Below are 13,164 nucleotides of genomic sequence, written 5' to 3' on the forward strand. Positions count from 1 at the left end.
TTGTTCATTCTGCACCACATATCTCAATCTATCAGGTTTTAACTGATTCTTAGCTGTTGTTCATCCAGTACTACATATCTCAATCTATCAGGTTCTAAATGATTCTTAGATGTTATTCATTCTGTACTACATATCTCAATCTATCAGGTTCTAACTGATCCTTCGTTGTTGTTCATTCTGCACCACATATCTCAATCTATCAGGTTCTAACTGATTCTTAGCTGTTGTTCATCCTGTACTACATATCTCAATCTATCAGGTTCTAACTGATTTTAGCTGTTGTTCATCCTGTACTACATATCTCAATCTACCAGGTTCTAACTGATCCTTAGTTGTTGTTCATCCTATACTATATATCTCAATCTACCAGGTTCTAACTGATCCTTACCTGTTTTTCATCCTGTACTACATATCTCAATCTCTCAGGTTCTAACTGATTTTAGCTGTTATTCATTCTGTGCTACATATCTCAATCTGTCAGGTTCTAAATGATTCTTAGTTGTTATTCATTTTGTACTACATATCTCAATCTATCAGGTTCTAACTGATCCTTACTTGTTGTTCATCCTGTACTACATATCTCAATCTACCAGGTTCTAACTGATCCTTACTTGTTGTTCATCCTGTACTACACATCTCAATCTACCAGGTTCTAACTAATCCTTAGTTGTTGTTCATCCTGTACTACGTATCTCAATCTATCATGTTCTAACTGATCCTTAGTTGTTGTTCATCCTGTACTACATATCTCAATCTACCAGGTTCTAACTGATTCTTAGTTCTTGTTCATCCTGTACTACATATCTCAATCTATCAGGTTCTGAATGATTCTTAAATGTTATTCATTCTATGCTACATATCTCAATCTATCAGGTTCTAACTGATCCTTACCTGTTTTTCATCCTGTACCACATATCTCAATCTACCAGGTTCTAACTGATCCTTAGTTGTTGTTCATCCTGTACTACATATCTCAATCTATCAGGTTCTAACTGATCCTTAGTTGTTGTTCATCCTGTACTACATATCTCAATCTACCAGGTTCTAACTGATCCTTACCTGTTTTTCATCCTGTACTATATATCTCAATCTCTCAGGTTCTAACTGATTTTAGCTGTTATTCATTCTGTGCTACATATCTCAATCTGTCAGGTTCTAAATGATTCTTAGTTGTTATTCATTTTGTACTACATATCTCAATCTATCAGGTTCTAACTGATCCTTAGCTGTTGTTCATCCTGTACTACATATCTCAATCTATCAGGTTCTAACTGATCCTTAGTTGTTGTTCATCCTGTACTACATATCTCAATCTACCAGGTTCTAACTGATCCTTACTTGTTGTTCATCCTGTACTACATATCTCAATCTACCAGGTTCTAACTGATCCTTACCTGTTGTTCATCCTGTACTACATATCTCAATCTATCAGGTTCTAACTGATTTTAGCTGTTGTTCATTCTGTGCTACATATCTCAATCTATCAGGTTCTAAATGATTCTTAGTTGTTATTCATTCTGTACAACATATCTCAATCTATCAGGTTCTAACTGATCCTTAGCTGTTGTTCATCCTGTACTACATATCTCAATCTACCAGGTTCTAACTGATCCTTACTTGTTGTTCATTCTGTACTACATATCTCAATCTACCAGGTTCTAACTGATCCTTACCTGTTTTTCATCCTGTACTACATATCTCAATCTCTCAGGTTCTAACTTATTTTAGCTGTTATTCATTCTGTGCTACATGTTTCAATCTATCAGGTTCTAACTGATCCTTAGTTGTTGTTCATCCTGTACTACATATCTCAATCTACCAGGTTCTAACTGATCCTTAGTTGTTGTTCATCCTGTACTACATATCTCAATCTACCAGGTTCTAACTGATCCTTAGTTGTTGTTCATCCTGTACTATATATCTCAATCTACCAGGTTCTAACTGATCCTTACCTGTTTTTCATCCTGTACTACATATCTCAATCTCTCAGGTTCTAACTGATTTTAGCTGTTATTCATTCTGTGCTACATGTTTCAATCTATCAGGTTCTAACTGATTTTAGCTGTTGTTCATTCTGTGTTACATATCTCAATCTGTCAGGTTCTAAATGATTCTTAGATGTTATTCATTTTGTACTACATATCTCAATCTACCAGGTTCTAGCTGATCCTTACTTGTTGTTCATCCTGTACTACATATCTCAATCTACCAGGTTCTAACTGATCCTTACTTGTTGTTCATCCTGTACTACACATCTCAATCTACCAGGTTCTAACTGATCCTTAGTTCTTGTTCATCCTGTACTACATATCTCAATCTACCAGGTTCTAACTGATCCTTAGTTCTTGTTCATCCTGTACTACATATCTCAATCTATCAGGTTCTGAATGATTCTTAGATGTTATTCATTCTGTACTACATATCTCAATCTATCAGGTTCTAACTGATTTTTAGCTGTTGTTCATTCTATGCTACATATCTCAATCTACCAGGGTCTAACTGATCATTAGTTGTTGTTCATCCTGTACTACACATCTCAATCTATCAGGTTCTAACTGATCCTTAGTTGTTGTTCATCCTGTACTACATATCTCAATCTACCATGTTCTAACTGATCCTTACCTGTTTTTCATCCTGTACTACATATCTCAATCTATCACGTTCTAATTGATTTTTAGCTGTTATTCATCCTGTACTACATATCTCAATCTACCAGGTTCTAACTGATCCTTAGTTGTTGTTCATCCTGTACTACATATCTCAATCTATCAGGTTCTAAATGATTCTTAGATGTTATTCATTCTGTACTACATATCTCAATCTATCAGGTTCTAACTGATTTTTAGCTGTTGTTCATTCTATGCTACATATCTCAATCTATCAGGTTCTAAATGATTCTTAGTTGTTATTCATTCTATACTACATATCTCAATCTATCAGGTTCTAACTGATCCTTACCTGTTGTTCATCTTGTACTACATATCTCAATCTATCAGGGTCTAACTGATCCTTAGCTGTTGTTCATCTTGTACTACATATCTTTATCTACCAGGTTCTAACTGATCCTCAGCTGTTATTCATCCTGTACTACATATCTCAATCTACCAGGTTCTAACTGATCCTTAACTGTTGTTCATCTTGTACTACATATCTTTATCTTCCAGGTTCTAACTGATCCTCAGCTGTTATTCATCCTGTACTACATATCTCAATCTACCAGGTTCTAACTGATCCTTAGCTGTTGTTCATCTTGTACTACATATCTTTATCTACCAGGTTCTAAATGATTCTTAGATCTTATTCATTCTGTACTACATATCTCAATCTATCAGGTTCTAACTGATTTTAGCTGTTGTTCATTCTATGCTACATATCTCAATCTATCAGGTTCTAACTGATCCTTACCTGTTTTTCATCCTGTACCACATATCTCAATCTACCAGGTTCTAACTGATTCTTAGTTGTTGTTCATCCTGTACTACATATCTCATTCTACCACGTTCTAACTTATCCTTACTTGTTGTTTATCCTGTACTACCCATCTCAATCTACCAGGTTCTAACTGATCCTTAGTTTTTCATTCATGGTAGCAACACCTTATTTTGTCTCCATATTCACGCAATGTATAACAAAATGTGAGTGTTTGTAGGACCGACTCTTATAAATAAAACATGTGAATTTATAGATGGCACGTGACTGATCATTTTTAGGAATTAAGTCTTTGGTTAATAATAAAAAACATACATGTCCATCCATGTTAATAAATATGTAATGAAACGAAGAACTTATGTAGGAGATGTAAAACGATGAACAGGTAGTTATGGAAACCAATACTGTTTGTGAAGTTAACGGGATTTTAACAGATATGTTATGAAAAGTAATTTATGCAGAAAGAGGCATCAGATGAAGAGGTGGGGGTAGGTGGGGCCGCGCCTTTTCAAATGAAGCTCGTTTGGTATTTACATTTTTATAAATAGATGAAAACAAACATCCAACTCTATCCAATAAAAATTACCCATTAACAGAAAAGTTCGGTGTAGTTGAAAAAACTGCATAATATAATTGATGAATTACCTTTCCCCCCACTTAGCAGCAAAATTCGATATTAAAAATGAACTATATTTTTTATAAAAACCAAGACCAACACCTCTAATGATAGTCAAGGGTCTCTATGCGCTATCAGTATGCCCTGACAATCATCAGATAGACTTCCAAATTTTTGTTTGTAATTGTTTGTAGTTAAACACAAAACTGCACAATGAGCTATCTGTGCTCTGCCCACCACGAGTATCGTAATCCGGTTTCAAGTTTCGCAGACATACCACTATGTTACCGGGAGATGGATCTCTGAGTGTCGACAGAAGTTCCCCTATACTCTGAAAACAGAATACTAGTAAATAGAAGAAGGGAACAAATTATCTGGATTTTACATCGAATTAGATCAAATGTATTCCAGATATTGTCACATTTACAAGCCCTTACTAGCTGCTGTAACGCAGCCTAATAATAGGTGTAATTAAATGTTAACACGTGAGGCAGTAAAGTAAAGGTTGGTCCGAAGGACTGTGACGTCATACATGATCAGAATATTGGAACAAGCTGTATACATACATGTAGATGTTGTCATTCGGAGTAAAGAAGACAACCATCAACTGTTCAACAAGAAACTGTGTGATTAAACCATATCTTATCAAGTTGGTTAATAAATTTTCAGAATTTAAATGGGACGATGATTCAATGTGATATGTTACAAAGAACGTTATCGTGTTTATATAAAAATTAAGTCGACATATGAAGTTTGAAAGAAAAGTATTAAAGTACTTTTGTTGTAAGGTTATGTTTTAGTGTGTAGTTAATAAGTAAATACATAAGTACTTGTGTAGGGTTAAGTATCAGTTTATGGTTAAGTTAAGTGGTAATAAAAGTACTTTTGTAAGTATTTGGTATTTTCAATTTTGATGACATCTTTTGCAATACATGGGTGAAAGAACTAGGACAGATCCCCAAAACTTTAGCCATAGCTATCACTGGCTTGTAAATGATTACTAGATGAAAGATAGCCAGACAGTAGTAACCGCTGTGTGTACAGTTATGTGCCCGGCATGGCCGAGCGCGTTAGGCGTGCGACTCGTAATCCAAGGGTCACCAGCTCGCATCCCAGTTGCGCTAAACATGCTCGCCCTTTCAGTCGTGGGGGCATTATAATGTGACGGTCAATCCCACTATTCGTTGGTAAAAGAGTAGCCCAAGGGTTGGCGGTGGGTAGTGATGACAAGCTGCCTTCCCTCTAGTCTTACACTGCAAGATTAAGGACAGCTAAGGTTTCTCCTCCTGGTTGGGGGTTGTGCGGTGGGCTAACAATCTACTCACTTAAAAAACCAGCCTGCTAATGAATTCGCAAGAAATTGCGGCCCTGTGTTCCTTTATGGAATCGAGAGGCATCAATAATAAAATTCAGTTACTCTTAACCGAATATTGGGATTGTATGTTTCTATCAAAACGTATCACAATTGGAGTTTTCAGCATTCAGTAGTATATCGTGACACGAATCTTGGATCTTCCAACACCTTCTGTGTTGAATTACAAGATTCAACTTTATTGTCTCTTTCTCGACGCAAACAGAAGGGACTAAGTCCGACTCACTTCTATAAAAATTCGGCTTTCTTAAAAGATGCATTGTAAACACAAACCGAAGGAGACAAAAAAAAAATAACTTATTGTATTAATGAACAAAGTTAAATTATTTTTTAACAATGAATATAAACTTTGTAAACAAAAATTGTTTTTGAGAAAAAAAAAAGGTTAGTAAAAATGGACAATTTTAATAATGTACAGTTAACAAAAATTTGATTATGAAGTAACTGTTTGTTTGTTTTGGAATTTCGCACAAAGCTACTCGAGAGCTATCTGTGCTAGCCGTCTCCAATTTAGTAGTGTAAGACTAGAGGGAAGGCAGCTAGTCATCACCACTCACCGCCAACTCTTGGGCTACTCTTTTACCAACGAATAGTATGATTGACCGTAACATTATAACGCACCCATGGATGAAAGGGCGAGCATGTTTGGTACGACGGGGATTCGAACCCGCAATCCTCAGATTACGAGACGCACGCTTTAACACGCTTGGCCATGCCAGGCCCTCTATTCTTTCACTGCTGAATTACGGACGGCTAGCATAGATAGCCCTTGTGTAACTTAAAGCCAAATTTAAAACAAACTCCACCAAAACATGCTCACCCTTTATGATGTGTGTGTGGGGGAGGGAGAACATTGTTAGGGTCAATCTCACTATTCGTTTGTGAAAGAGTGGTTAGTGGATGGTGATGACTAGGTACCTCTATTCTTTCACTGCTGAATTACATACGACTAGCGTTGATAGCCCTCGTGTAGCTTCAGCCCAATGTAAATCAAAGCAACAGTATCTTCAGACAAATCTGATAATCTAACGACTTTTGAACATTTCGGTTTGGTTCTTTTAAGTGTAGAAACTTTGGATTCACGTTTCGAAGAATGCATTCTGAAAAAAAGCAAATTTCAAGGTTGATGATTAATGGTATAACTATATTGAAGATGAAGAAATAGATTCATACAACAGAAGGGAACAGAGATAAAGTTTTCAATATTTTACAGATTCAGTATTTAAAGCAAAAAAATAAAAAATCTTGATGATGAGAAACCTACTTCAGATAAAAATATCAGAATGGCTGGTATGGGTACTAACACTTTTACTGAGAAGGAGAGAAAAATATTTCGACCTTGCAAGATCATCTTCAGGTGAAGAAAGAGAGAGTTCGCAAGTGGCCGTTGCTGGACATATGTCTCAGGGACGATGGTATAAACCAGTGGTGCACAAACGTTTAGAGTCAGGGGCCACAAAAAGACTTCTCGTAACCGTTGGGGGCCACAAAAAGTGAAGATTAAAATCGTCCCACAGTTGTTTCACACAAGATGGACATCACATTTAAGAACACACAAATGACGATTACATTAAAGTGTTTGCACATTATTCTAAGAAATGTTACAATACGTCAACTGTCACAAAGTCAATGCGATTGATGGTGCTGCATGTCATTTACGAACTTAGAAATGTCCAGCTTGATGCTTGACGTTGAAAGACGCAAGATTGCTTCCAGATGATTATCAGTCAGCTGATTGCGAGTGTTGTTTTATTCAGTTTCATATACGAGAAAGCCTGTTCACAGGTGGTGTGGACAAGTGCGTTCTCTTTTAGATTAGCAAATTATCAGGCAACGTTTTGTAGAAGTCAAGCAAACTGTTTTCTCGGTAAATAGCACGCAGTTCATCAGATGCTTCGAGATCAGTAAGTTCAAGCTGATATTCTGCTGAAAAGTCATCCACTGACACACTGAACGGATCAGCAAAAAGTTTCATCAACAATCTGCATTGGTCAAAGTCGTGAGTGAAACCGTGAGTTGAAGGATTGGATCAAAGTATCTAGCTTCCCAACATAAACTTGTGTGTCAATGTCCTGATTCTTCTGTAGTTTTGACTGAAAAGTGGGAAAGTGCACGAAGTTGCCTGATGTTGTTTGCTGCCAGAATAACTGCAACTTTGTCCTGAAAGCTGAGGCGTAATTTGCAAGCTGACAGACAAGCTGATTTTGCCTTGCAACTTCAAATTCAGATCATTCAAGTGTTGTGTCATGTCGACCAGAAAGGTCAAATCAGCTTACCATGTTGGATTAATCAACTCCAATAATCTTCTGAGCATCTTCCCTCGACTCAGCCAGCGTACTTCACAGTGATACACAAGGTCACCATAGTCTTAATCAATTTTTCAAGAAGACTTTGAAACTGACTGTGATTGAGCCCTCGTGATTTGATGAATTTAATGGTTTTCGTCACAAACGCCATCAGTGCCTGAAAACGAAGTTCTTTAATGCACAGGTTCTGTTGGTGAATAATGCAGTGCAACTTCACCAACTATTTGTTCTGCTTTCCTCAATGCTTCATCAACAGTGCTACCAGCCCGCTACTTTCTCCGGTCATGGCTGGTGCTCCATCAGTTGTCACACTTACCAGTTTCGTGAAATCCAATGAAACACTACTATACTACTGTCTCCTCGAACAGAGCAGACCCAGTTGTCTGACCCTTCATGGAACCATGCTGATTTGTTCCTCTGTGATATCAAACGATGACGACACACCATGAAAAAAAAACTAGTAGCTGTGCTGTTGAACTGATGTCAGTCGACTCGTCTGCTGCTAAAGAGAAGTAGACAAAGTTGGCTGCTTTATTTGAAAGCGGTCTTGTCACATCTGCTGAGAGGTGTGAAATTCTTCACTGAACTGTCGTACGATTCAAAGCCACCATCTGTAGCTTGCGGACTGCTTCCGGACACAACTTTTCCGATACAGTAATCATGCATTGCTTGACAAAATAACCATCAATGAACGGTTGGCCAGATTTTGCTATCATCAACGAAATATCGTAACTGACCACACATGCTGCACCTAAATCTGCTGACTGCTTTGAGAAAACGTTCTGCGACTGCTGCAGAGATTCTATTCGAGCTGTTCGTTCATCAGTGACTACGTTGTGGAAATCTTTATGCTTCGACTCATAATGACACTTTATATTGAATACCTTCGCCACTGCTACTGTTGAATGACACAGCAGACAAATCACGTTCTTCTGTTCTTAAAGAAAACAGTACTGTGCAGTACAATCATTATGAAACTGCCGGTTTTCGTCATCAACTTTTCTTTTACGATTAGCTACCATTTTGTGACGAAATAATATCAAAATAGGGCTCGTAAGTAAATCTCGAAGAACAATTGGAACGCGTGAGATTTTGTAATTAAGGAAATATTACGTCATTAAGCCAAAGATTAAATGCCTATGCATTAACGAGATTTTCTTATTAAATTTTCTTTATTGCTCGACAAAATATGGACCCATCAAGTGCCTAATCTAATGCATATTCTTCTATAGCGCTTAATCTTCGCGAACTCTAAGTGCGCGAACTCTCTATGTTTGAGTTTCCTGTTGGACATCGCGGGCCTGATTTTGTGCACCACTGACATAAACAGATACGGAAAGTTATTTACCCGTTGATAAAATAAAACGTGGTTATTTTGCTGTCGAAACAAGGGCAAACTGCTATCTGCAGTGTCGTGCACAGAAACAACAAAAACCACAAGAAGGTCTTTCCCCGAATTTTAGTTAAGCTATAGCTAGCAGAAAGGCCGAATTTACACCCTGAACTGGTCTCGCGGGCAGATTGAAATTTTTACTATGTGACTAAGTATCTGGAATGTATTGCTCGTGCTAACTAGACACTGCTAGACAGATCACAGCCAAAAGGAACTTGCTTGGTCGATGTTCATAGGTGTCCGCGACACACGCTTCAAAACCCCAGTCGTAATGTTTGTCTGTTCATTCTGTCATTGTTAATTTGTTATGTTACTTAATAGCATTACATACAAAGTAAGTTTTATATGTGTAAAAACGGCTCGTTTGGGTTGAGAAAATATTTTACGTAGAGGAGCGAACAACGTGGTCAGCTTCCGGTCAGTTACCTCTTTCTTTCTTTGTGAACCTGACGATGACCGAAGAAGGTCGAAACGTTGTTCGCTCCTCGACGTAAAATATTTTCTCAACCAAAACAAGCCGTTTATACATATATATTTCTCTACAAGTGGGTTTTCTCGATATCATTAAAGTAAGTTTTACTTTGCAGGTAACATTATTATCAAACAAATGAAGACAACATGTACTACCCAATGTTCCTCTTTATTGAATCACTAAATGTCAACACAAATATATATTATATACACTGAAAGTTTGTCACATTTCATACAGATACATAAGTCGTATCGATACACTCCTCTCGAGTTCTTCATGGTAAGTACTGGCATGTTACTCTGTTATCGACGCATTTTTAATATTTAGTGTTTGAATTAATTTAATACAGAAACAGACAAGGAAAGTTATTCAACCATTGATGAAATAAAACATGATTATTTTACTGTCAAAACAAGGGCAAACTGCTATCTGCAGTGCCGTATATGGAAGCGTCATAAACCACAAGAAGGTCTTCCCTCCAATTTTAGCTAACCTATAGCCAGGAGAAAAGCCGAATTTACACCCTGACAGGCAAACCGTAATTTTCACTTGGAGCACTCAACCGTGCGACTAAGCATTACTAGTACATCTGTACAACATACATGCCTGATTGACAACTTTACGTAAGCATGTGAAACATACATATCGTGTTAACTTCCATGATTCAACTTTATTGTCTCTTTCTCGACGCGAACAGAAGCGTCTAAGTCCGACTCACTTCTATAAAATTTCAGCTTTCTTAAAAGATGCGTTGTAAACACAAACCGAAAGTGACAAAAAAAATAAATTATTGTATTAATGAACAAAGTTAACTTATTTTTTTAACAATGAATATAAACTTTGTAAATAAAAATTGTTTTTAAGAAAAAAAGGGTTAGTAAAAATGGACAATTTTAATAATGTACAGTTAACAAAAATTTGATTATGAAGTAGCAATATTATAACCTAATATATGTGTATATATATATATTATTTAAGTGCAAGTTAGTTTTCATACAAGTTGAAGAACATGTGATAAACCAAGCAGCCTGTTGATACTTAAAACTTTATTAAGTGTTTACTTTATCTTGTTTTAACTTACTGAGAACAAAACTCTTTACATTACCAATTACTATTATGTGAATTTCGTTTTCAAGCTGGCAAAGCACAATTAAAATTAATTACACTTGTTATAAGACGTTAGTATTAAATCTATTGTATTTTGTAACACTACATTTTTATTCGGGCTCTGGGGGGTTTGAAAGAGAAAAATAGTGTATAACAGTATTTTAAGCTTATTAAATGTAAATAACATTTCTCTGTGTATGTTCTTATAGCAAAATCACCTCGGGATATCTGCTGTGTCCACCGAGGAGAACTGAAACCCTGATTTTAGTTTTCTAAATCCGAAAATTTACCGCTGTCCCAACGAGGGAAAGTGACATTTCTGATTGAAATGGATTGAAATACACAAACTATTGAACAACATTGGAGGTCATATTTCTGACAGAGATGATTATTACAAGTCTGTCAAACAGTAACTACCTTTCTAAATGTCTATCATTTAATATGGAAATGATAACTCGTATTCTCACCGAAATATCATGTCACTTTACATATAACGTATATAAAATTTAAAAAATATATATATTTTTTCTCTATTCACTATTCCACCTTCTAAATTAATAAAAGTGTCATAGAACTACCCTGATTTATTTGTCAGAGTATCAGTGTCAAGTATTTATAATCGAACAGCTGCTTTGACCTCATTCCAGTTGACCAGAACAACAAACTTATAGTTCTAATTTTGAAGAATGCTTTAAAGTATAATATGTGAAAGAATGAAACAGTTTTAACAGTAACATTCAACTAATTAATGTGATTAATTATTCTATTTTTGTAGCTTTTGTGTTAAGAATTTAAAAATATATTTTTCTAGTTCTTGGTGTAATGATAAGTTAGTGGTAATAATTTTAAATCTTCTGAAGTGGATAGGAGAGTGTTGATAATCTAGTTTTGTAGGTGTCTGCAACTTTCTAAATACAATCTATTTGAATTTTATATTATGAATTATAAGTCGAATGGCGATGATTGACAATACGCCTAAGTCACTTTCATTGGTGTCTTCTGAAAACAACTTGTACGAGCATAACGAATAGAAATACACTAACAATAACAATATAAAAAATTAAATCAAGAAAAACTTTAAAGAAATTATCCACAGGTATAGCTTAACTGAATCTTTAAAATCATAAAGCAAACTAAAATTCATATTTTCCCTTAAAGTTTTCTTACAGAGACAACTATTACTAATTCACACCAATAGATGACATTAAAGCATGAATATGTTATATTGCGATCAGTCGGATAATCCAGTTTACAGGTGGAGCCTATGTACAGTACTATCTCTATTGCATTGATAAGATCCCACGTGGCATGCATGTAACTAACTCTTCCAACAATTGGTCAAGCTAATATTTAGGAATGCATACAAGCCAAATATAGTATCCTATAACAAGTGAACTAATATTTTGGAATGGGAACAAGCCTATCATAACACCCACAGAAATATAAAACTAATAACAATCAAAATAACTGCTACTAATAAATAACACAGTCAGATTCCTGAGCCTCATGTTTATTAGTGATCTACAGAGAAATGTACAGTAATATTTAATGTATGCTTGGTTTCATAACATTATGATCTGTATTATCTGAAGTATGAGTTTCGGTTTTATATATTTTGTAGCTTGTGTTGTTCTTTATAATAGATATACTTTACATGCAAAATAAATATTATATCGTAAAGCTAAAGTTATGTTATTGAATTACAAATTTTCTTAGCTGAGCATTAAAAAGAGAAACTAAAAACTAAAATTATTTTCTGATGTATGAGCCTATGTTTCTTTTTGAATTTCGCACAAAGCTACTCGAGGGCTATCTGTGCTAGCCGTCCCTAATTTAGCAGTGTAAGACTAGAGGGAAGGCAGCTAGTCATCACCACCCACCGCCAACTCTTGGGCTACTCTTTTACCAACGAATAGTGGGATTGACCGAATATTATAACGCCCCCACGGCTGGGAGGGCGAGCATGTTTGGCGCGACTCGAGCGCGAACCCGCGACCCTCAGATTACGATGCGCACGCCTTAACGCGCTAGGCCATGCCAGGCCATGTATGAGCCTACACAACTTCATCAGCACACAAGATACTGTGCAGTCACTTTGAATATAATAAACTCGTATTTTTAGATGGACCTTGTAATATAAATTCAAAAGGCTTCAAGTGAAGAAAGTCAGTGCAAAATTCATTTCTCATAAAAAGTATTCTTGTCTGGTAAGCAATTATCAACAAAATCAGTGATGTCGAGAAACCCACTTGTTGAGAAATTTATATGCAGAAACGGCTCGTTTGGGTTGAGAAATATTTTACATAGAAGAGCGAACAACGTTTCGACCTTCTTCGGTCATCGTCAGGTTGTTACCATGTAGAAAACGAAGCCCATGTTCAATTTCTTCTTAGCAGTATTCACACACGCTTTCTAACTTTAGAGTTCTTGTACAATAAAATTTGTCATTTTTTTCATATTGCATATACA

This window comes from Tachypleus tridentatus, unplaced genomic scaffold (genome assembly GCF_004210375.1).
Source record: "Tachypleus tridentatus isolate NWPU-2018 unplaced genomic scaffold, ASM421037v1 Hic_cluster_2, whole genome shotgun sequence".
Lineage (NCBI taxonomy): Eukaryota > Metazoa > Arthropoda > Merostomata > Xiphosura > Limulidae > Tachypleus > Tachypleus tridentatus.